General features: G+C 36.7%; 1 long non-coding RNA gene across 1 annotated transcript; it reads right to left on the bottom strand.

The window, feature by feature from the left end:
- Positions 1–8179: 8179 nt before the first annotated feature.
- LOC115451189 lies at positions 8180–8926 on the bottom strand. Its single transcript, XR_005112433.1, has 2 exons — positions 8457–8926; positions 8180–8310 (listed from the first exon to the last, which is right to left on the bottom strand). It is a non-coding gene; the product is annotated as an uncharacterized LOC115451189 (long non-coding RNA).
- Between the last annotated feature and the right edge of the window lie 17570 nt (positions 8927–26496).

The following is a 26496-nucleotide window of genomic DNA, read 5'->3' as shown; positions in this document are numbered from 1 at the left end:
AATGACTATGATTGCTTTAAAGTAATTTTTCTACCAACCCTGTATATTACCCACCAGTGGGATCGTGAATTATTCTGTAAAGGAACCTGATATAGGTAATATATGCATAAATGGGTCTGCAAACAGTTCTAATGATAATGAGACTTTACGAAAGGTAAACTGACAGGAATCTGGTTATATAGACCTTTCGCCACTGTTACCCAGTACTAAGCAGGGTCTCCTCCACTACTCAAAGAGTTTAGACCTAAGTCTACAATGCTGACCCAGTGCGGGTTTGCAGGGTAAGAAAATGTAATTATGTAGATTTCTTTACGATATTTTTGTTCACCGGTAGCTGAAAGATAATTTATAAAACAATACACACTTCATAAAGTTAAAGGTGTGTGTGCATTGGGTTTTGAACCTATGGACTTTCGTGTCGGCAGTCCGTTTCAACCCAACCAGGGGCTATTCACTATCCACCTATATATCTAATGTCTACGGATGACGAGCACCGCAGAGCCACGAACCGCTTCGTAAATCATTGTTCAAGATGTAGCTAGTATCTGCTTACAATTTCCTCGTCATTAACATACATAAGCGGCGATAGCCTAGTTGGGTGTGGAACGGACTGCCGAGACGACTGTCCGCAGGTTCAAAGCCTAAGGGCACACACCTCTGACATTTCTAAAATGATGGGTGAATTCTTTGTGAATTATTTCTCGCTTAAACCTGCATATCTAAGAAGTTCTCTATAGTAATTTTGAGGGTGTGTGAAGTCTACCAATCCGCACTAGACCAGCGTGGTGACCAAGGCCTAATTGCTCTCAGTAGTAAAGGAGGCCCAGCGGGATAGTATATAATACAGGGCTGATATTATAACTTATACATCAAAAACCCATCAAACACATTGGTTGCGGTCATTTTCAACCGCTGACATCTATCTGGAATCTATTCCACTTATCATCAGGACAGTGAGGTCACCCTGTATATAAAACGACCAGTATAAAAACATTTTTATAATAAAGACTTTTTTAGTAACGACATTCTTATTTTACTTATAATGGCTTCAGCGCTTGGTTTATATTACTTTATCATTACAAGCCGTTTGTTTATTTTTGTTCTTTTCTTAAGCTTTATTTCTTTACTTCAATTCTGGTCCTTAACAATATTTATAAGCCTGTCACGAGCTCGGATGTTGTACGTTCGTGTCACCAACGAGATGTCGGTACAAAGTTTTCCTATTATAGGAATTATTTTGTCTGACCCAGAAAGTCTAATACTGTACTGGGAATTAGGGATAGGTTCCCTTTTTTGATTATTCAAGTCTAGCGGGAGAAAAATGATAAGCCTTGTATCACAGTGTTTTCATGGTCTAGTGGTAGTTTGGTATTAGGACTGGCCCTAGGTTTGATTCTTATGTCAGCAATACTTATTTCTATGTTTTCAATATGCTTGCTCAAGATGGGATCCCGTCGAAAGGGTCAGGTTAGGTTGGTGGTAAAAACGAATCCAATTTCATTCTGCATCATGTTCAAAGTCTCTTGTGTTGTACCTATATTCGAGCTGGCACAGGAGTTACTTGAGTCAAAGAGATTCGAAACTACCATGCGTACATACCAGCTTATGTTTTTAAGACCAAAAGGGTAGACAGAGTAGCAACTAGTACATCCACTCATTGTTTCTTTCCGTCGTATAATATAATGTTATCCTAAAACAATTTAAAAAAATAGCCTTCGAACAAATCAAATTCAGAATCTAAAGTATTAAAAAAGCTACCGGCATTGTATAAGCTTCTTTAAAAGTTAAACGAGAACTGGAAGCTTTATATTCAGGAAGTTTATAAGTTGTCTCTTATTATAAGGAATGAGCTGGATTGTAAAGCGGGAAGTGATCATCGACGAAAATACGAAACGATACTAAAGTTCTACGTGTACACATAACTTCTTGGAGACAGAAATAAACATTAATAATAAATAATAATAATATTAGCCCTGCATTATATACTTGCCCACTGCTGAGCACGGGCCTCCTCTACTACTGAGAGGGATTAGGCCTTAGTCCACCACGCCGGCCTAGTGCGGATTGGTAGACTTCACACACCTTCGAAATTCCTATAGAGAACTTCTCAGATGTGCAGGTTTCCTCACGATGTTTTCCTTCACCATTAAAGCGAACGATAAATTCACAATGAATACACACATTATTTTAGAAAAGTCAGAGGTGTGTGCCCTTGGGATTTGAACCTGCGGACATTCGTGTTGGCAGTCCGTTCCACACCCAACTAGGCTATCGCCGCTTAATAATTAATAAACATTACAATACATGATATCCAGGTAATCATTTCTCGTCAGTCGATATTCTATTGGATTCCACTCCACTTACCATCAGGTACAGTGGGGTAACATTGCCTGGTCCGTAAAAAAAAAAAGAAAAAAAAACAGCTGGATGGGTAAACAAGACAGTTGCCAGTTTATAAGTTACCAAAATTACCTGTAAAGATACACGGCTTGCCCCCAAAAAATCTAATACATATTAGCAAAATAACTTTGTAATATATTTAATATTACACAAGATTTTTAATTGGACTCGCGTTAACCAGTTTTAGGAATCAATTAGCCAACACTCATGGAAAATGAGGCTATCTGTCAGTGAAAGTATTCTTAGAATCGGAGGTGAAATCTTAGAGATTGGCGCGTACCGACAAATATCAAACACTAGCTTTTGCCCGCGGCTCCGCCCGCGTTATAAAGTTTTTCAGGCTAAAGTTTTCCGTTATAAAAGTAGTAGTTTCCCGGGAGCCTTTGTTCTTCCCAGGGTCTCAAACTGTTTCCATACCAAATTTCATCTTAATACGTTGGGTAGTTTTTGAGTTTAACACGTTCAGGCAGACAGATGCAGCGAGGGACTTTGTTTTATAATATATATTTTTAGAACTTTTTAAGAGGAACAATCCCGTCATACATCATTGTTGCATAACTGTAACCGTTTACGCAGCGCACGCAACGGAAGCTCTCAAAACTAATATTTTTTCCCCGTTTTTGCAACATGTTTCATTACTGCTCCGCTCCTATTGGTCATAGCGTGATGATATATAGCCTATAGCACTCCGGGATCAAAGGGCTATCCAACACAAAAATATTTTTTCAGTTCAAACCGGTAGTTCCTGAGATTAGCCATTACTGCTCCGCTCCTATTGGCCATAGCGTGATGATATATAGCCTATAGCGCTCCACAAATAAAGGGCTACCCAACACAAAAAGAATTTTTCAGTTTGGACCGGTAGTTCCTGAGATTAGCCATTACTGCTCCGCTCCTATTGGGTATAGCGTGATGATATATAGCCTATAGCACTCCACGAACAAAGGGCTATCCAACGCAAAAAGAATTTTTCAGTTTGGACCGGTAGTTCCTGAGATTACCCATTACTGCTCCGCTCCTATTGGGTATAGCGTGATGATATATAGCCTATAGCACTCCACGAACAAAGGGCTATCCAACGCAAAAAGAATTTTTCAGTTTGGACCGGTAGTTCCTGAGATTAGCGCGTTCAAACAAACAAACAAACAAACAAACAAACAAACTCTTCAGCTTTATATAATAGTGTAGATTTTAACTCTATGTGTAAAATAAATAAAATAACATATTTACCCATCATAAAAGTCATAATTTTAGAATACCGCACGCAATCTTGAAGAATAATATGTTATCTAACTTTGAACGTTATGCTCGAAGAGCGTAACTCATTTTTTGGGATTTCGGCGTGAGCATTGAGAATACTTGCTCACTGACCGGAATGTCGAAAATTCACGTACGGCGGATGAAACTTTATTGCAAACAGCGCAAGAGAGGTAGCGGACATATTTGACCAGTAACTGTCATTTTTTATACATTTTATCAAAATTGAAATGAAAAAGTTAAGCGAACACTGACAATTACGCCATATGTGTGATATATGACACAATATATGTAATAGTATGACTGCCTCGGTGGCGTAGTTGTATTGCATGTTCGGTACAATAGCGCTCTGAGGTCCTGGGTTCGAATCCCGGGTCGGGCAAAGTGACATTTGGGTTTTTCTGCTCAGTATCAGCCCGGAGTCTGGAATTTGTGCCCGATATGGCGATAGGCTCGCCCCCTATCACATCATGGGACGGAACATACTTGGCGAAAAGTGGGTGCCCTAGTTGCGTCTCTGCATACCCCTTCGGGGATAAAAAATGCGTGATGTTATGTATGTTATGTTATGTATATGTAATAGTAAGTAATAATAAAATATTATAATAACTATTGTACTACGCTATTGTATTGGGTAAGGTCAGGTGGGGCAAGTGCGCCAATGGGGTAAGTGCACCTGCCCTAAAAAAATCGAAAACTATTGATGTTATACAATTACCGCAATCTTATGTCTATGCTACTAACTGAAATACAGTTCCACTAAAAAGCATGAATGGCTCTGTTCATTTTAATACGATTTATTCGCCATTTTATTTTAAGTGTCATTTAGACCTGTAAACAGAGATGACCCCATGAAAGATAACATCAAATATTTCAAGATATTTTACATATTTCTGTAAACCAGTAAGGTGAATACATAGTTTAAACCTTTTATTTTAACTTCTTGCCTGAATTTTATTTATATATACTATAATAAAGGATTTTTTAGCAATGCGAAAAAATGTATCTCAGAATTGTCGAGTAGGGCAAGTGCGCCACAGTTAATAGTCGTATGGCGCACCTGCCCCTGATCCATATATAACCAACCTTTTTCGAGCATATGTTTGATTAATATGAATTATTATTATTAAAATGTTATACTTAACAGCATAATTTTTTGTACTCAAGGTATTTTGTTTTGAGCCGACTTAAATAAAAGGGCGTATTAGTTAATTCGTTTTTACAAAAGAAAAACTGAAATACTTTGGTCTAGAGCAACTTTACGTGAAGAGGTTGCAACTCTTCGATCAGGCACGTTACCTGGTTATAATGCAACTCAAACATTTCAAATGTCATAAGGTCAAATTCTAAGTAGTTGATTTATTATTTACATTCAAAATTGTTAATTCCTACATTTTTGTATGTTTTTTTTAGTTTTTAGAAATAAAATGGATTTTGTATTAGGGCAACAATTTTTTTATTCCAACATATCCGCACACAAAACTCTAATATTAATACCTAAATATAGCAAAAAAAAAAATTGTAAAATGTTTTGAATCCCTGATTTACAAATATATGGCGCACTTACCCCAAATTTGATTTGACAGCCATAGTTTGTTATAATATTAAGTGATTAAAAATTATTCAAGAGCAATGCGAGTAACACTTATTTCTCTATGGACTAAAATGAGTGTTTTCTTTATAATGTTTCATATTGGCGTTTTTTTTTTACACAGGCGCACTTACCCCATTTCCGGAGGCAAGTGCGCCTACTACCATTTTTTTTACTTTGAGCAAAATATTATTAATTTATGGTCCGATTTTCTTGAATGGCAATAGGTTGTTATCACAAAATACCAAATATTCTTAAATTAATATAATTACATTCTTAAGTCAGCACAAAAAGAAATTATTTTGCATTGAATCCAACTATGAAAATTTTATGGCGCACTTCCCCCGACTGACCTTATTACCTGTAAAATAGTTGTATGTGGAAACAAATAAATGAATAAAATAACATATTGGCTACAAGTTTAATATTTTATGCAACTGTATAACGAAATACTCGAGCCATTGGATGATAAAGATCGCGTCTATAAAAACCCCTAGGAATGAGCTGTCAATATTCCTTTGCCTACAATGACTATGTCTTTTTTTTTGCTTTGAATGATGAGACGAGCTCGCCTGATGGTAAGCGATACGACCGCCCATAAATAGCAGAATCACCATCCAACTCCTTGAATTACAAAATATTGTTTGGTATTTCACTGGACTCGCCATCCTGAGACATGAGATGTTAAGTCTTATTATGTCCAGTAGTAACACTGGCTATAAATGCCCATCAAACCAGAATACAACAGTGACTAAACACTGCTGCTTGGCAGCAAAAATACATGTTGCGGTGGTACCTACCCAGGCGGACTATCACATATGAGAGACCTATTCAGTAAGTAATAGTTGCTAAATTATATATCTAATATAGTTCAAGCAACTATCAACTAATCGGTTAGAAATAACATAACGTACAATACATTTAAATACTACATTTTCAACAAAACTATATTAGTACAATAACTAAATCTTTAACAAAAAAGTTTTATTGAATTACGAGTTACACGGCTTTTAAACTAGGTCGTAGTGAAACGCGCGCCATTTTGTAGAAATCAAGTTGAGGTGGTGCCCGGGGATATTGGACAGTGCGGAATCTTTCCAGCTGTTTGTTTGCAGTTTCCTTTATGTTAACATTTTAGTTTCAAGTTTTTCAAGTGTTTTGACCCAGTGTTTCATTTCTGCGTTTACCTTATGTCTGAGGTGAGGATTAAGATTTTTAGAAAAATAATTTTACAAACATACATACATAGTATCACGCTTTTATCCCATAGGGGTAGGCAAAGACTATGGATTACCACTTTGCACGATTCTGGCATACTTCTCGCGCTTCCTCCATCTTCATTAACTTTTCATGCATTCCCGCCGGTTCCGGGTACTTTTGACCTGGCCTTTACTGAGATGTCAGATATCTGACATTCGAAGGTTCGGTGCGGTCGACCCCTACCGGCTCTTCCATCCACATTCGCCTTATAAATCCTCTTTGCCAGTCCTTATCATCCGTCCTCTCCAAATGCTTAAACCAACTTAGCATTTTGTTAGATTTAAAATCGACTTTTGGCTCTTATTCACTTGTAAATAAATTTTATTCGATAGTTATCGTGTACGGGACATCTCTTATTGATAGCAATATCAGTACGCGTTAGCCGTCGATCGGGTCTCTAGACGCACTGAATGTAAAAATTGATTACACAGGTCTACAATGATTTTGGTGCCGCTAAAAGTAAAACTGATTCCAAGTACATTCGGTATCCTGACAAAAACCTGATAGTTATTTTTTTAATGCTATGTGTAGTCTTCGAGATTTTACATCGGTAAATAATTTAAAAAGTATTTAATTAATTTATTAAAAAACAATAGAACATTTAATTTGATACGTTTAATTCCATTTATTTACACATTATTTAACAGGTTAGAAGCTTCTCTTCATAGATTTTCTCCGATGGATGTCTTTAGGACATTCCAAAACAAGATCTACGTTTTGATACTCTTCTTTTAATTTTGTTGAATGAGCTATTTTAAACTTCGCTTACAGCTGTCTATAAACAATCTCCATTCTTCAGCTTTGTACCTTGAGAGCCCCAGTTTCATTAGAAGACCACCAATGTTATTACAATAAACTATATCATTTTCTGAACTAAAAAACGGAAGAAATTCTTTTTCTCGATCACGATAAAATGTTATTTTCGTACCTTGAGATAACAAATTTCTACCTTTGAGTCTAGATGCTCGGAGCTCAGATCGCTCTTTCGAAAGGTCAAGGTCTCTAATCAAATCACTTAAAGCATCTTGAGAAAAAAGTGAAGGCGCAGTTGATACTTCAAAATCACTGTCACGTTCATCAGAAAAAACTTCCACCATTTCTGTGTCCGACGAATCTGATAGATCTAAAAGATCTTGACTCATAGGAGATGGTACGTCATCTGAACACAATCGAGGTCTTTTGGCAAACGGTAAATCAGGATATGTCATTTTTTTTTGTTTATACCATGTAATTCTACAGCACAAAAATAACACTCATCAATGTGGTTTATGGGTAAGGCTCATATTTTTAGCGCTATCGCATACAGGAGATCACAACAGAAGGTGTCACAACTGAAATAATGTGTTACAACAGAATATGTAAACATTTTTACACAGTAACTCTGACAGAGCTTATTTTGCATTTTAAATAAGTGAGTGGTATATATATTTCATTTTTTATGTATGTTTGTATTTAGTATGTATATTTAGTTTTCGAATTATTTTGTGTGTAATAAATTGATAAAATAAATAATAATATTAAATTAAAAACATGATTTTTTGTATATATTTTTTATTATATATGGCGTATTGTTAAGTTGTTTATTTTCAGATTCAGCTAACGGGTTTGTTATGGAACCCACTTATTTTTAAATTATGTTTATAAATGTTGTGGAAAAATAAATACAGTTTGTGTAGTGATCAAAAATTTAATTGTTCTAAAATATTACAATCTACACTTTCCTTTATAATTTCCGTTGTAATACGTCGCACAATTTGTGTCACTCTGTCGCACAACGGATGTAATTTACAACACGAACTAACCTAAAAAAAATCATAACATGTAAAGTAATAAATATAGCCTTCAAAAACTGTCATAGTTCAACAAAAAATTGATTGTTTTGTATGATTTAAAACAAAAAATCAGGACAACTATTTAATTAATGATAATTCCAAGGAATAAATCTTACCTTTTCTTAACGACAAACAGTCTGCTCCAACACGTTCTTCCAACTAACACGAAAAAAAGATGGCGGAATTGTTCAGGAATGTGTCAAGTACGATGAGCTAGTATTGTCTCTTCAAATAAATTAATTCTTTATGGTAGATTATAAACAAGACCAGGAAATATCGCGTTACACAACTGACGTGTTACAAGAGAATAAAATTTGGGACACCTCTTAAGTTGTTAATATAAACAATACGGGGTGATTAATTGTAATTGTTGTCGTTTTTTTTTCGTAGTTAATATCCTATAGAACAAGATATATACGAAAAATAAAAAGTCATAATGATAAAAAATTATATGTGTAATGATTTGTGTGGAGTGGGCGTATGCAGACACCAACAAAATGTATGGAATGAAAAAGTCGAACATTTTTTATTTTAATGTGGAAAAATAAATACTAGAAATATGTTTATGAAAAAATTTGACATAATAAAAAATTGTACGTACTATATTTCATTTTTATAAAAAGTAGATTTATTATATTTTTTTATTTTTTTTTTGGAGTCTAACTCTTCGGACACAAACATTTTACAAAATGCGCGAAAAATATGAGCCTTACCCTTATTGGTTCTGCCCAAATCATCGGAGCACTATACTTTAAATGATTACGTTTACCGTTTGCCCACTGTCTTAAATGCTCACTACATAACTTGCACTCAATGTTTGGAACCCACAGTTTGTCCAGAGCTTTCATCTCTATACTAAAGTAATCAACGTATGTCTTCTTCACTGAATCTGTTATAGGTTTTTTAAACTTTTTCACTACATATTCACCACAAATGTAACAAAATGTATTTGAATTATTTACACATCACCTTCTCGATGACGACATATCGATATTATAAATTAAACAAAAAAAATACTCTATTTTAATGACATTAAGTCTGTTAAAATACATTTTTAGATTATTATCGATCGATACAAATTTGAACGTAGCTTCAACGTTTTGACCGATTCGCACGACATCTGGTGAGCTAATTAACCAAATTATTACATAGAATAAGCAACACCAAACAAAATTATTTTTTTTGTAGACCTGTGTTATTGGATAAAATCGATGCGCCACGCCAACTTGCTAACGCAGCAATAATTTTTATGTATGGCGAACCCATACATATCGTATTGAACAGTTAATGAAGATACCAGTGGTGGGAGATGAAATTTTTCGAAAGGGAATACTAGGGACACAATATATAGGTACTAATATGCACGAATGCAGTCTGCAAATAGTTCTAATAATAATTAGATTCTACATAAATTCTACATAAGCCGGTAATCATCGGATTATGCAACGGCACGGCAAAGTGACCTCACTGCATCTGATGGTAAGTGGAGTGGGGTCCAATAGAATATCGGCTGACGAGAGATGATTACTCTTCGACAGGCGACACAATAGGGGACCGGCCTATGCTTGATTTCGTACATTATTCTATATGTAATGGCTTTTAATACGAAAAAGAAGCACGTCTGCGAAAACAGCATAAAAATTGGTTAAAAAATGAGCGAGTAATTCATATTTAAAATATTTTAACGTGCAGAAGTGGGCGCGATGTGGGGATATCGCTTCATCTCTTTCTTTCGCACGCGTCGTAATTCCCGATGACGTCACATGTGGATATTTTGTCTCTTTTCTGTTTCTTGTTAACTACCCCTTCCACCGAAATTCAAAGACTTATAACTTGTTGATTTTTTACCGGATTTTAATAATTCTTTTTGTGTTATAATTTATATAACGTAAATATTTGATAATAGTAAAGAACAAAAATGAGTCCGGTACCCTATTATGCCAGCCTGTTGCAACCGGTTATACACAGACTGGTTCCGGAACGCGACACACTTACGTGGGCCACTATGTCGAGTTTTAACATCTTGTGTACGGTGGTCACTATCCGGGCGGATATAAAATATATTCTATCACTAGTAATATCTATACTATTATATAAAGCTGAAGAGTTTGTTTGTTTGTTTGTTTGTTTGTTTGTTTGAACGCGCTAATCTCAGGAACTACCCGTCCAAACTGAAAAATTCTTTTTGCGTTGGATAGACCTTTGTTCGTGGAGTGCTATAGGCTATATATCATCACGCTATACCCAATAGGAGCGGAGCAGTAATGGCTAATCTCAGGAACTACCGATCCAAACTGAAAAATTCTTTTTGCGTTGGATAGCCTTTTGTTCGTGGAGTGCTATAGGCTATATATCATCACGCTATACCCAATAGGAGCAGAGCAGTAATGGCTAATCTCAAGAACTACCGGTTCGAACTAAAAATTCATTTTGTATTGGATAGCCCTTTGTTCGTGAAGTGCTATAGGCTATATATCATCACGCTATGACCAATAGGAGCAGAGCAGTAATGGCTAATCTCAGAAACTAGGAGTTTGAACTGAATAATTATTTTTGTGTTGGATAGCCCTTTGTTCCTGGAATGCTATAGGCTATATATATCATCACGCTATGCCCAATAGGAGCGGAGCAGTAATCGCTAATCTCAGGAACTACCGGTTCGAACTGAAAAAATATTTTTGTGTTGGATAGCCCTTTGTTCCTGGAGTGCTATAGGTTATATATCGTCACGCTATGACCAATAGGAGCGGAGCAGTAATGAAACATGATGCAAAAACGGGGACAATTTATTAGTTTTGAGAGCTTCTGTTGCGTGCGCTGCGTAAACGGTTAAAGTTATGCAACAATAATGAATGACGGGATTGTTCCTCTTAAAAAGTTCTACAAAAATATATCATAAAACAAAGTCCCCGCTGCATCGGTCTGCCCGAACGTGTTAAACTCAAAAACTACCCAACGTATTAGGATAAAATTTGGTATGGAGACAGTTTGAGACCCTGGGAAGAACATAGGCTCCCGGGAAAATATATAGCGTGACTTTAATAACGGAAAACTTTAGCCTGAAAAACTTTATAACGCGGGCGGAGCCGCGGGCAAAAGCTAGTTATTAATAAAAAGTAACACAGTCTCGGCAGTACGTTGCATTCCCAACAAGACTGTCGTGGACTTTCTAGTAAGGTAGAGTGAACGAAGATAGCCTGGTTTCTAATATGGCCCACCATCCATGTATTTGGTTTTCTGTTGAGTTGCTATTATATTAATTTCCTTTCCAGAGCACTTCAAAACCGATGGCGTTTCAGAATAATTAACGTAGTCACTTCGAGATTTTTTATAATACCTACTCAACAGTGAATATTATATCGAGACGTAAAAAGAGAATTTAACTTAGCGACTAAACCTTATATACTGTTTAAATATAGTTTTATAGTTTTGTAAGTAAAACTAGATAGAGAAAGTCTTTTAAGGTTTTTACAAGTTCTAACCAAAATACCGTTATTTAGGTAAGATCATTGGATGGGCATTTCTTTAAGCTATTTGTCGACATAAAAATCAAGATTTTTATTTTTTTTGAGATACTGTTCTTGAGCATAGCACGGCAGTATAGATGCGAATTGGTGCGAAGCTTTACTAATCCTAAGAAAATATTGTTATGAATAATGTTTTGCAATTTTTATAACTCCATGTACACAAATTAGTTGAAGATGCGAAGAACAGAAACCGGTGTAAATAAATAATCCGTTCTAAATGCAGTACATCCAATGATGACCACAATGCTCAATCTTGAACCGTATCCAACGAGAGAGAGAGAGAGATAGCATGTATAAAAATTACTGTCGAGTATGACATGTTATCTCAGAGCAAAGAGTTTTAAGATTGTATAGAGCGGACATTGGGAAAATAGTCATACAAAAATTTTGCGCTTTAGTTACTCAATCTGCCGAGAAATAACAATACACCAATGTAAAGTATTTCATGCGCATATTAGCATATTTTCTGTATGTTATTTTTATATTAATATCTAAGGACGCTGTGACATCTTGTCACACGGACTTTTCAAATAAGACGACTTATTACCAATAGGTAATAACTTTTTGAGTACTTTGGTCTTAATGTTCGGTCTATAACTATACTATACAGGGCTATTTTGACATAGCGTTTCTAAACGACCACATACTTGTCTTCACCTTTGCAGACATTGTGCCAAAAATCATCCATTAAAAACGAATATTTTCACGAAAGTCCTGGTTTTAGTTTATTGATTTTTCATTTTGTAGTTTAATGGGAATATGGCGTGTGCTTGGATGTATTTCTCACTGAAAGTATGAAGTTGCCGCTGCAACGAATTCTCTTAGAGTGGTGATAGTGGCTTTAGGACGCGTAAAATTAAAATTACTTTTTATTCATATTTATTTTGTTCCAAACTTACAATTTTTTATTTTACATCTAAAGCTCAAGTAACTTATTGTATAGTGTTATTTCTAAGTAGATAAGTTTATGGTTTCATTTAGTAACGCGATGGCAAAATGACCCTGTATAATATCTTTGTCAATCAATCATCATCAATCGATCAAGTAATATTCCCGCTTTAATCTAAGTAATTACTACTATCCAATCTAAACTAATCCATTATCGATGTTCTGTAATACGATAGAGTGCTAAGATTTTTCATTTGACAACTGAAAGTAGTCGTAAGAGTATAAATCTCATGCCCTGATTGTGTGGTTCCTCCAGAGCGCGTGGGGTCGCCCCCTGGGGCCACTGTAAATAACCTACGTCTGGAATTTGTTTGTGTAGGAGGGAAACGTCAACGTGTCGGGCTTCAATTTTCCATATTTACACTCGAAGAAAAAATATTGGATTACTTGTTTGTATTCGCGAGCACAACAGTCCACAACACAAACCTGGGTTTGATTCTCAGTTAAGATGGTAAGAACTGCATAAGGATTAATAAATAATAATATCAGCCCTGTATTATATACTTGCCCACTGCTGAGCACGGGCCTCCTCGACTACTGAGAGGGATTAGGCCTTAGTCCACCACGCTGGCCTAGTGTGGATTGATAGACTTCACACACCTTCGAAATTCCTATAAAGAACTTCTCAGATGTGCAGGTTTCCTTACGATGTTTTCCTTCACTGTTAAAGCGAATGATAAATTCACAAAGAATACACACATGATTTTAGAAAAGTCAGAGGTGTGTACCCTTGGGATTTGAACCTGCGGACATTCGTCTTGACAGTCCGTTCCACACCCAACTAGGCTATCGCCGCTTACATATGGATAACATAAGAATTACTGTAAACATATTTTTATACAGCCACAACAAAGTGACACACTTCACCTGATGGTAATCGGACCAGGGCCTAGGTAACGTCGACTGAGGAGATATGATTACCCCTCGCCAGTCGCCACAATTATGTCATCGTGTTGAAATCGGATATACACCTTAGTAGTATGTTTTTTTAATTTCCGTCCGTATAGTTGCTTGGAATGGATCTGTGCCCGATATGGCGAAAGGCTCGCTTCCTATCACATCATGGGACGGAGCACACTTGGCGAAAAGTGGGTGCCCTCGTTGAGCCAGTGCATACCCCTTTAGGGACAAAGCGTGATGTGTGTGTGGAACAAATCGCTTATAGTATTAAGGTCGCCATTGCACATCATATATTTAAGGAAATTGTGTCAATCATATTATATTTCTGTTTAAAAATATTTCAATAAAGAGTATTTTATTGTATTGTAATCTGGTAGTAAATTTTGTGTGTAATAAGACCCTATTAGGTAAAACAGTATTGATGAAGATTCCACTAGTAGCTCCTCTTAACGGACTAAGGATAAAGTTTGAACTAAATTAATATTACTGTATGGTCATGGTGAACTTGGCCTTAATTCTAATACTCAAATCAAAACTGGCATCTAATATCTATTACATGGGCAATAAAGCTCAAACTGAAGAACCTATCGAGAGGAAAAAGAATGAATCACATCAATCATGAAAAAACGAATCAACCATCGAAACGCGAACTATTTCAAATCATGCATACATATATTCATAGGTACGGATTGCCTTCGTTGTCATTCTGATTTTGAGCTATAGTGACGTGAACTCTACAATGTTAAGAATAGGGACGGATTTCAAGTAACACTTGTTAAATGCAGCTGGTCTAGCATAAAGGAGTTTTCAAAACGATTTGCAACTAAACTTGTATTTGCTGACTTTAAACAGTTTTGACGGTAGCATAAATATAGATTTAATATATGGCATACGTTACGTTGCATACCATCTTGATATTACAAATGTGGAAGTTTGTAAAGATTTCGAAACGTTTTATGTTTGTTAGAAGTGCTCAAACCTCTGGATGGCTTTGAAAAGCCAAAGAGGTATATTACGTCACGGGTTACTTAAACTATATAGACTACGCTTTTAGAGACGAGCAAGGTTATACTTTAAGTCGAGGGTGGAATAATGTTTTTTTTTTAATTTTAAGATTTTGATAATTTTTTATTGTAATTCATAGTTACTATAAGTTAGTTTTTATTGTTACTGTTTTCAAATTTTGTTATTGTTTTGTACACATTCATTTTAATCCCGAAAACTTTGTTATGTTTGTCATAGTATTTTCTGGTTTTATTTTATTTTGCAATTTTAATTTGTAATTCTATCTCTAAGGTGTTATTTGTGTGAGAATGCTGTGCATACCTTTAATAGTCATATGTCTCAGAACTTGGATTATTATTTATGATATTTAGATGCATGTGTCACTGGTGTGTTATTTAATAAATAAATAATATATACTTGGTGGTAGGTTATTTGTATCCGCCCGAATAGTTACCACCGTACACAAGTTGTAAAATCCGCCATAGTGGCCCACGTAAGTATCGTGTTCTGAGATCAGCCTGTGTATAACCACCTTCAAAGAGATAGGCATAATTGTGTCGACGGGCAAGGGGTAATCATCTCTCGTCAGTTGACACTATTTGGAGCTTGCTACACTTAAAATAAAACTATTTTGCAGTTTTTATATTATAATATTTTCCCTACATTTCGAAGACTTTGCAGCCTTCGTGGTCATGGGGTCGACTGCTACACTTACGATTAGGTGCAGTGGGGTGCCTTTAATCATATAAAATGTAATATTATATACAAGTAAGCTTATTCTTATATATTCGATGCGGTAGGAAAAAATGGAACTATACCCGCTGTTCGTCAAACCTGTATACTAAGATGTATATTTTTAGGATAAACGACTTGAACATTTTATACTCACGCTATCACTAAACAGACCTGTATAACATAATATTAACTTTTCCTAATTATAACTTTTGATTGAATTCGAATACAAAACACGAGGCTCCCAACTGCTCGGAAACAAAATGTTTGTTAACCGAAATTTGTAATAATATAAACATTTTATTTCTATTTTATAACGCTAACTAAATCAACAAATCCCGCTGCTCAATGGGAGAAGGTGCGCAGCCGCTTTCCAGCAGAAGGCCGGGTAATCAAACATCAATGCATCATAAGCGACACGTTCCCCGGCACGCCTGATAATTCATTCAAGAATAAGCTAAGTTTGTCTGTCCTAGTATCCAAATTCATAAAACGTGTGGCATGATGTATGAAGTACCTTGATAAATGGTGACGGAGTACAACACCAGCTCAGAAGGGATTCCTGGCTTCGCGTAGCAGCGGTAGATGTATTCACATCAGAATACCTGCCATTTCTATCGTCATCCGAATATCAGTGTGTCCCTGTCTAACATCACAGTACAACCACATTGAAACAGTATAAAATATGTCAGGATAAGTGCACGATAGCCTAGTTGGGAATGGAACGGTCCACCGAGACTGATGTTCACAGGTTCAAAATTCGGGGCATACACCTCTAACTTAATGAAGTTACGTGTATTGTTTATCAATTAATAATAATAATAATAATAATATCAGCCCTGTATTATATACTTGCCCACTGCTGAGCACGGGCCTCCTCTACTACTGAGAGGGATTAGGCCTTAGTCCACCACGCTGGCCTAGTGCGGATTGGTAGACTTCACACACCTTCGAAATTCCTATAGAGAACTTCTCGGATGTGCAGGTTTCCTCACGATGTTTTCCTTCACCGTTAAAGCGAACGATAAATTCACAAAGAATACACACATGATTTTTTAGAAAAGTCAGAGGTGTGTGCCCTTGGGATTTGAACCTGCCGACATTCGTCTTGGCAGACCGTTCCGCACCCAACTAGGCTATCGCCGCTTATCAATTAATTATTATTATTTATCGATTAACGGTGAAGGAAAACATCGTTAGAAATTTTCTAAAGATGTATTTCTTTCTGTCGATTGCTACATACCTGAAACTTCCCCAAAAATAATTTCAAAGATAAGTTTGAGAAGTCTGTCAACACGCACTAGGTCAGCGTGGTAGATTCCTTAATCTTCCACTAAGTTCTTAGTCTACCTAAACCCTCTCAGTCAGTAGTAGAAGAGGCCCATATTCAACAATGGACAATGCATAGGGTTATTTTGAATTTACATTAATAAATTAAATTATGCGAAGAATCATCTATTAATACGAATCATTATCATCAGTCGCAGATTGTCCACTGCTTAACATGGGCTTCCGCAAAAAAAATCCAGATCGAAGTATTGGAATTGGCCCGCATCCAGCGACTGATTATTATTATGTGGCCTCTAACTATGGGCCGTACAAGAAAACTCGCAGTTGCTGAACGAGCTATGGAAATGACTATGCTTGGTATTTCTCTACGTGAACGAATCAGAAATGAAAGTAACCAACATAGTCTATCAGATTAGTACGCTGAAGTGGCAGTGGGCAGGGCCCATAGCTCACAAAAATGATGACCAATGAGACACAAAGGTGGTAGGATGAAGACCACAAACTGGAAAGCGCAATGTCGGACGTCGACCCACGAGGTGGACAGATGACTTAAGAAATTATAAATATTGTCAAATTTCCATTCATCATCTGATTTGTTCACTCGTTCTATTAAGTACAAAGAGTTATAATTCACCAATATGACGAGTTTCCAGATCCTAATATCTAACTTTACTGCAGTCGTTTGTCCAAACAGGGCATAAACTATTCCAATAGTTTATGAACGATGGCGCGCTCGTCCGGCAGCAGCTGCTGATGGTAAGCCGTGTTCGGATCAAGGCGGGGACACACTTAGCCCGATAGACTCAGGACAGTGATAGAACCGTGCGTTTTCAGGATTTACTCATTGTATGAATTTATGAAAACACGAACTTTCCTTAGTGTTTTGGAGTTAGTTGGTAACTGAAAGCACAGCCAGCCCACGGAGACGTCCCGCTCTCTGCGCAGCTACGTGTGCACTAGTCTTTTGTCTTAGTACCAAATGACGTCCGTACTGAAAACACATTTAAAATATCAAAATGAGATTTAGTCACAAGTTTTCCTTTGGTTAAATTGTATTTCCACCGCCCGCCGTACATCCATTGTTCTTTGAATTGAAACTAAACTGTGAAAACGATGTAAATTAAATTCGTGCTTTATTATTTCTTGCTAGAGTTGATATTTGTTTGTTCGGTGGCGTGATGGAGTGCCACATTTTAATCGGATTGCATTTTCAAGGTATACATATGTTTATAGTTTGTATCCACTTCGCTATATTCAGAACGGCTTATTTGAATTTTGTTCTGATAATATTTTTTTTTATTTTTTATTGTTTTATCTAGAAGGCCATTGATTGCTATAAAATGATATAATAATAATATCAACCTTGCATTATATACTATCCCATTGTATGGTACGGGCCTCACCTAATAATAAAAGGGATAGTATATTGGGCATAAGCAATGGTCTTAATAGTCCTAAATACAAATCCCAAGGGTAGAAACAATATGGTTTTCGACTGGTTTTGTGAAATTGATCTTTTGGATGATTATAATGCCTCATAAACATCCTTAAATTAAAGGAATCTTACGTTACTAGTTTTAAATTAGAACACTATAATAATTATCTGAATATCGTCAACAATTTTAATATCAACCTTGATACCACGTAAATAAGTAACAAATATAGCATAACGATTACAATCCCGCAATTAATCGTCCACTGATCGTATAAAACCAACCGACGTCCGCTGTATATAGTCCATTGAAATGTTACATTTTTTAGGCCTTACCTTGCGTTTTTTAGAGGACGCAATTTTATTTTTTAGAAGTGTAGGGGGGGTCAGTGTAAAGCTAAAACCAAGTTTGTGGGGTCGCCACCCTTGTCCCACGGCCGCCATCTTGGGTTGAAATGGTTTTACGATGTATCTCTTAAACTATTTATCTGACAAAAAATTATAAACATTTTTGTTGCAAATTAAATTCACTACAACTTTGGTCCAGTAATTTTTTGTCGTAGAACTATAAATAAAAAAGTTATAAGCGAAAATGTTAAGAAATTCAATGTTAAGCAATGTCCATTGCAACGTCATCAGAACGTGTGTTTATAAGGTTCATAATACGTACAACACAAACCCGCGGTTGTCGGCTTGTACGCGAATTACTTGGATCCTGAATCGCTTTGGGACAGATGAAGCAATTGCTTAACATTTTTGCTTATAACTTTTTTATTTATAGTTCTACGACAAAAGTTACTAGACCAAAGTTGTAGAGAATTTAATTTGCAACAAAAATGTTTATAATTTTTTGTCAGATAAATAGTTTAAGAGATACATCGTAAAACCATTTCAACCCAAGATGGTGGCCGTGGGACAAGGGTGGCGACCCCACAAACTTGGTTTTAGCTTCACACTGACCCCCCCTACACTTCTAAAAAATAAAATTGCGTCCTCTAAAAAACGCAACCCCAAATGTAACTTTTCAATGGACTAATAATAACAGACACATGTAATGCAATTTACTTTATATTTGGAAAACCTTCAAACAGTTCAAGGAAAACTGCAGTGTGTCGAATTACTTTAAAGTATTTAGTGTCACATGATGGAGATCTATCTGTCAACTGATTGATGTAATGAGAATTATTGTCAAGCCAACATATTGTTACACATGACTACCTCGATGGCGTAGTTATATTACATGCCCGGTTCGGTTCCTCTGAGATCCCGAGTTTTAATTTCAGTTCAGGAAATTGATATTGGGTTTTTATGCTCAGCATCAGTCCGGCGGACTCCACAGTCGGAAGTTTGGGTCTGATTTGGCTAAACTTGCCACTTATCATCATGTTATAGATTACACGTAGTGAAAAGTGGGAGCCCTTATTGCACGCATGCCTACTCTCCCCGGGATATAGTCGTGATGTGTGTTTGTTTTTATCACTCGTTTTGTGTTTTCGTTTACTGATATTGCTGAACCCTAAAGAGGCGCACGACATTGCGTTGATAGCCGCGGATTCATTAGCTACAAGTACATTGTTAAAGCAGCACTTGTCCAACACTACACGCGCTGTCACCCTTTAGAAGACTAGGCTTTGTTCTTCACTCCTTCCTCATATTATCTCCTATACCAACTGAAAATAATTTTGTGAACGTATCTGAAACCCTTGAACATGCCAGACCAGTTAGTGTGTGATATTAAATTTTATTTGTACACTAGATTTGTCTTGGGTTTCTACCATGAGTTTCAAACCTCTAAGCCATTACGGTGGCTTGCGAGATGTTACTGCTTCCTCATCTGCGCATGCGTCATTTTCTGTTTTAATTTTTTGATCTATAGTGATTTATATCCTCAAACTTTAATATACCTCTTTTCTATGGAATACTCCATGTATATGTTAATTTCTTTGCTAAAGAATAATAGGAACTTACTGCAGTACTACAAAAAGACGCCGCTCATTGACGCAAGCGCAAGCACCTATCATCCGATGCGTATACGTCTTGTAGGATATACTTGCATGATGTTTCTTATAAGGTTCTCTAGTTTTATGAAAGTTGTTATATTTAATGGACCATACACTAAAAATGAACTGGAATGTTGGTTTTCTTTATTTGATTTCATTGTGTGGTTCATTAATATAATTGGGAGGTCACCTTTGTTATTTGTGTTCGCTCTGTTGTACACTCGCGTGAGGCTGATGCGACAGAGGTTGGAGAGCAACGACTTCGACTGCAGGAACCAGGGCCAGCATCATCCGCGCCGGTACATACAGATGTATGAGGCGATCATGGACGGGCTGGAGGCAAGCAACACCGATTTGAAGCTAGAGGTAATAGATATCAGCCCTATTCATGGCACTAAAGCCCGTATATACGTCCACATTTTGCAAGAGACTACACAGCGCCATATTACATCATTCTGATACCAGCCCAACTATCCTCTGCCGATTGTCATTAATTCTACTTGGTTTCAGATCTTTGTTTTCATCGTTTTTTCAACTTCGTACTACACGTTTGGGACAATGTATGGTCTCTACGTTTTGAAGCGTATCGATGACAAGGTGAAGTAAAATTGTTTGCAATTCTAATACTCGAATGGTCGTAAAGTGGTAAAATTTTAAATAATAATTTAACATTAATAACTACAGCAATGAATAAAGAGACCAACCAAGAGGCTCTCATACTTCATAATGAAGCTCACACCAGCTGATTTCTAGATTTCGTTTGATTTCGTATGATTTATGATTTTATATCAAAACTTAGAATGAGAAAATGCAAGTTCTACGAATATTCTGCTTCTTTATTGACATCTTCTCACAAATAAAATAAGATCTAAGTAAACCTAAATTGTTGCAGATTTCTATTATTTTTAATTTCATATGGTTTATACTGGAGACTATGATGAGTTGCACGCCGCTGATCCTGTCAGCTATACTGGCAGACCTGGTAACAGTGGAGACGAAGAATATGTTGGTCATCGTGTTAGAGAGACGCATCGCTTGTAATAGTAAGTAACAAAATGAACTATGCTTTAATCTTGTCTACTCGTAAATTTTTGTCTCCCGCTTTGCTATGAAGGGAAGTGGACAAATAATATTTCCAACTCCTCCCCAACTTTCTATTTAATTCATTTCGTTGCGGGATAATGACAAATTAGTGTTCTCTGAGACTCGCCGAGCTTCACCGCTCGGTGTCATAAAATGCGTGCCACTGCTGATCCTGGCTTACAGGAGTTGTAGTGGTTGGTGTGAGGGTGGAAAAGTCTCAACTCGTCAAGAAAAACAGTGAATTTACATTGGCGCGCTCTATAGTGGACTGCTCTAATAGTCTTTTGGGATAACTCAAAAACACCCGACAAAACCATCATTAACAAATGAAATAAATTCATTTCAGAAAAAAGAAATGAAAGAAATAAATTTTGACACAATTTTAGTCGAGGCAAAGACGAATATGTGGTTTCATTTCTTAACACAATGTATAAATGACCTATACATTATAAGTTCAACACTGCAATACTGCCTAGACTGAACTGCAGCCAAAAATATATTATATTTGTGCATATTTTTTTTTCTAAATATCATTTGTTTCCTGTCATTATTCTTTCTTTTTATAAATAGATAACCCTTCTACTCGCTACCAATCACAGTATTTAGTCAGCTATAGAACTAGCTGAACAAATGGAAAACTTAAAAACGCTTCTACACTTTAACTTCGATCAAAATATTTTTCTACTTTATCCAAAATATATTAAACTCTTTAAAGTTTATTTTAGTGAAAAAAAAAAAATGTTGATAAGAATACAATTATTTAAATGCGATTTGAAATTTTAATTTATTCAGCTACACTTATTGACTATACATAATATAATATTACAGACGCTTAATATTTTGTATAGACGAGAGAGACCGCGAGGAGATCCAGAAGCTGTTCCTATTCCTGAAACGCAACCCGTTCCAGTACAGCTTGTGGCGCGTGGTGCCGCTCAACGTGCGCAGTCTTCTGTCTTTCTTCTCCTTCACTGTCACTACCATTATCGCGATTTTGCAAATACAAACCTGGACTACATTATTTATGTTGGATACGGTTAAATAAGACCATTATGTAAAATGCCATAAACCAAATATATTTTTTTATGTAAACTTCAAAATATAGGTCAAGATTTCAAGTCACTAAGAAAGCCAGTGTGACTTGGAATTTTTGGTCTTCCGATAGGCATACTAGTGAGACTACCACTGAGAAGCCAAATAATAAATCCCGTCCCTGGAATCTCTTAATATGTAATCCAACGAACGAGGGGCCAAAGACAGATGGCTTTATATAACCCTTAGCGTTAACGTAGCGATAGACTTATCGATACGATAAGTCATTTCCATACATATTCTTGTTTTCTATTAGCGTTAACGATTGTAGAGAAGCATCTTGACTACGGCCTAGTGTGTTAACTTAAGGTCTGCCAGGTAACAAAAACCATTCGAACAGGTAATACCGTAATTTCTAATTCTGTCACTGAGCAGTATTGTGCTCACACTGGTGTGTTACGATATAAAGGACCTTGTAACCACTATAAATACTGAGCATTGTATAAAGTGGATAGAGGACTGGTAAAAGTCGCAGGAACATGTTGGATGCAGGCTGCTTTTCATAGATCTGTTTCAAAATCGTTAGAGAAGGTTTAGCAGTAGATTTAATGTGACTGATGATATAAGACACTTAATGTTACAGGAGGAACTGCGTACATGATAAAATTCAAACTTATCCGACTAAATGTTTGGGAAATTATACCTACGTATACAGGATATCGTAATATAGTTAAATAAATAATAACAATATAATTTAAGAAACAAAGTAGTTTAATGATGATTACTTTCCAGATTCGTGCACCTTTTAATTTTAATTAATTTTATATCAATGCGTTGTGTTTGTGTGGGATTTAAATAAATATCAATAATCTTTATGTCGTTTATTTTTATCGCTACATGAAATGTATTGAACGTGTAACGTGACACATGACTACCGTTGTGCATTTCGTACATTGTGATGACCCCCGGGATGCACGGCAGCGTGGAAGGTAGGCTTCATGCTGCCGTTGACGCCGAAAACGTCTTTTGGCTGCGCGGGGGATTCTGAGCCAGATAGGAGACAGGCCGCAATAGGCGGCACCGTGCAGCGACGGCTGCGGACAATGACTTAGACACCATCGTCAAAAGAAGCACGTAGCCGTCCCTAATGCGCCGATGAGGGCCAACGCGGCGTTTTAGTTGGTACGTTATATATAGGTTAGGGGCTTGGCCCGGCAGTCGCCTGAAAGTCGTCATCAAATCCGGGCGGCTCAACGCTGGGGCGTAAAGCACGGTAATACAAAAATAATCACCGAGGTGACTCCCATGAATGCTGGATGGTAGTCATAACGCACTTTCTCCGCTAAACCAAAGAATGAAAAATAAAGGTTGTTTAACCGCTTCAGGAATACAAGTATCCTGTATAATGCGAACATGGGGGGCATTAATTGATTGGTCGTAGCTTCCGCCTCATTAGATATATCACATGACTGAAAAACTACATAAAAAAGTTTTTAAAGCACCTTAACTCCTTTAATAATAAAATCCAATTTACTATGGAGTTAGAACACAATAAATCTCTTGCCTTCTTGGATGTTTTAATCATCCGTAAATCTGATCAGGCTTTAAGTCATACTGAGTATGAAAAACAGACCCATAGTGATAAATATCTGAACGGTGAATCTAATCATCATCCAAAACAGTTAGCTACCGTGGGCAAATCTTTCTTTCAGAGAGCACAAGGAATGTGTGACTAAAGGTAACAGGTACAAGCTCCAAATTGCACGCCGCCGTCACAAAAACCGAATGAAACCAGCCACTGTTGCGTTCAATTCATCATCAGAACACGTTTTTTCTGATAATATTACCATATGTAAGAGGAGTTACCAAATAGATAAACTTTATCCTGAACCGTGCTTCCATCAAAACTTATTTTAAACTGCCTAAGAAGATCATTCATTTTCTACCACCTGTCAAGTGCGATATACCTCTACAAGAACCAGGCATATACAAGACAGATTGTAACTGTTTCCTGTCTTATATAGGTCATACACAAAGGAATATAGGGACCTGCGTAAAAGAACATATCGTTGATGTGAAACACCGACGCTCTACGATGTCTGCATTTGCTGAACATTCTGAAGAAGGCTCCAATCATTATCTACGACTAGACAAGCTACAAATTCCTGCCAAACAGCACCGATTCCTACCTAGATTGATTCGCGAGTCTATTAAAATGATTAAAAGCGTATATCAATAGAGAAGATGCTTGGAACATGCCTGTTCTACATTTATTTAAATCGGAACCCAAAAGACCGGCTGCCAGACTTCAAGATACTGAGCTCATTCTGCGTAGATCGGACCGTTAACAGCTAAATTTAAAAGCAAAATTATATAACTTTAACTTTGATTTTGGCTTTTAGAAACACCATAGTTCGCCCCGAGACGTATAAAGGCAGAAAAATCTTCGAGACGCCGGGAGACAATTAAATGTAAAAAAACTGCGATAAATGTGGAAAGTACTTTTATTTCAAAACCCAATATCACTTAATTCAAAACTATAACCCAGAGATAGCACCTGAGAGCTCAGAGCGGTTGTAGTACATTTTTTTTTAATTATCTAATTCAGTCACGAGTCACGACCTTTTGCTTAGTGCACAAGTTTTCAGATCGCTGGTGTGAAAAGTTAAATGATTTTGTCCAAAATACGTGGAAGGTATTTTAAGTTATCAAGAAAAATTATTATTGTAGCACTTTATTCTTTTGTCATACTAAAATATTTATTGAGTTTTTGTATCATACATTAACGAACCCTAATCCGCGCGCTGCGTCGCTTCATTAATTAGCCCCGAGTGCTCTGTTACAGCGGCACTTGAACAACACCACACGCGCTGTCGCCACTCTCAGGACAAGAGTTTGTGCTCCACTCCTCATATCATCTCCTGGACGCGACTGCAAATATCTTCGTGAACACATCTCAAACCCGTCAACATGCCAGACCAGCTAGTGTGCAACATTGACTTTTATTCGTATACTAGATTTTTTTGCGGTTTTTACCACGAGTTTCAAACCTCCACTCCAGTGCGATGGCTGGCGAGGCTTTACTGTTCTCTTATTTGCGCAAGTATCACTTTCTGTTATAATCTTTTGGTTTATGATTATATTGTTTTGAAAATTTTAGCATGTATCTCATCTATGGAATACATCTTGTATATGTTAATTTCTTTGCTGAAGAGTAATAAGTACTTACTGCAGTACTATAAGAAGACGTCGTTCATTGACATAAGCGTGAGCACCTACAGACTGATGCGCGTATGTCTGGTTGGATATATTTGCGTTGTGTTTCTTATGATGCTCTCTTATTTCTCACGAATTCTAATATTGCACGAGGAAAACAATGTAGCGAAATGTGTTGATGCTCTAATTGATTTCATTATGTGGTTTAGTATGATAATTGGGAGGTCACCTTTATTATTTGTGTTCGCTCTGGTGTACACTCGCGTGAGGCTGATGCGGCAGACGCTGCAGAGCAACGACTTCGACTGCAGAATCCAGGGCCAGCATCATCCGCGCCGGTACATACAGATGTATGAGGCAATCATGGACGGGCTGGAGGCAATCGACGGCACTGTGAAGCTGCAGGTAACAGACATACTTCATATTTGTTCTACTGAGGTCCACGCACGTCCACATCTTGCAGGAGACTGCACAGCGCAATATTATAGCAATCTTGTATCAGCCCCACTAACGTCTGACGCCTGTCAGAAGTTACACAATAATGCATTAATTTTATTTTGTTTCAGCTTCTTGTTTTTGTCGTTTTTTCAACTTTATATTACACGTTTGGGACAATTATTATTCTCTACTCTATGAAGTTAGGCGCTTCCCAGGTGAATAAAATTTTTCTCTTATATAATTTACTACGTTCTCGAATGGTCCAAAGTGTCCAGTTTTGAATGAATAACTTTAAATCACTGCTACAATAATGAATAATGGAAGAACCAACCAAGAGACTTCCACACGTGTGACACCTCCTTCAAGATGGAGCTCACAGCAAATAAATTGTCTATTGGTCCGTGGCTTCTAGATTTCGGAGAAGTGCTTGTCATTGTTCTGAGCGGAGAAGGATTTATGCATTATTATCTAAATGAGGTATCAGCCAATGTAGGTTTTATGACCATTCTGCTTTTAATGATATTTCGATCTTCTAAAGAAAATAATAAGACAT

The sequence above is a fragment of the Manduca sexta genome, chromosome 16 (genome assembly GCF_014839805.1).
Source record: "Manduca sexta isolate Smith_Timp_Sample1 chromosome 16, JHU_Msex_v1.0, whole genome shotgun sequence".
Taxonomy (NCBI): Eukaryota; Metazoa; Arthropoda; class Insecta; order Lepidoptera; family Sphingidae; genus Manduca; species Manduca sexta.
This window is presented reverse-complemented; position numbering and strand designations above follow the sequence as displayed.